The sequence below is a fragment of the Morone saxatilis genome, unplaced genomic scaffold (genome assembly GCF_004916995.1).
Source record: "Morone saxatilis isolate NCDOM2014 unplaced genomic scaffold, NCSU_SB_2.0 Contig18, whole genome shotgun sequence".
NCBI classification, from domain to species: Eukaryota; Metazoa; Chordata; class Actinopteri; family Moronidae; genus Morone; species Morone saxatilis.
This window is the reverse complement of record NW_023339740.1, coordinates 19,408,492-19,409,245: the sequence shown is the minus strand read 5'-3', so window position 1 is coordinate 19,409,245 and position 754 is coordinate 19,408,492.

Below are 754 nucleotides of genomic sequence, written 5' to 3'. Positions count from 1 at the left end.
CCTGGCAAAGCTTTATTTCACTTTATTAGTATTTTATGTGTTTGTATACTGTTACATATATATATATATTTATATATATATATATATATCTGTAAGTCACATCTGAATTGTAACCCCCTTTCTGCAATAAAGATGACTTTGAAATAAAAAAATTAAAAAAGAGAGACATTTCTTTCTGCCTCAATGTGCTCCAGTAAAGCAACAAAAGCAGGCCTAAGCTCTGTCCCTCTGAGTTGGTAGATGTGGAGGATAATGATGTTATGGAGGACGACCTTGTCAAAGAGACAGATCTAACACCAGGACCCTCCCTGGACATCAGGACTGCTACAAAAGCAGACCTGGACCCTTTGGAACTTCTGGACATTCTTCTGGAGAATGAGGAGATCCCACCAGAAGATAATGGAAAATCCAACAGCAGCTCATCCCCGCCAGCACACCATAACAGAGAGAGGTCTTCAGTTGCAGAGAAAGACTTGAGTTTTGTCCCTCTGGAGTTGGTGGAAGTGGAGGAAAATTATGTCATGGAGGACCATATTGGCAGTGAAGCAAACGCAGCACCAGGACCCTCCGAGCATGTAAGCGCTGCTACGAAGATAAAGGCTGTGTGGAAAGGCCTGTTCAAATGGAAGCCCAAAAATAAAGTGGGTGAACAGGAGGATTTGAAAGAGACTGCCGAGTCAGACAGCAGTGATTTTAAATCTAGGTCTTCTTGTCCTGAAGACACAGTTTCCACTGCTTCAGTCAGCTCCAGTGA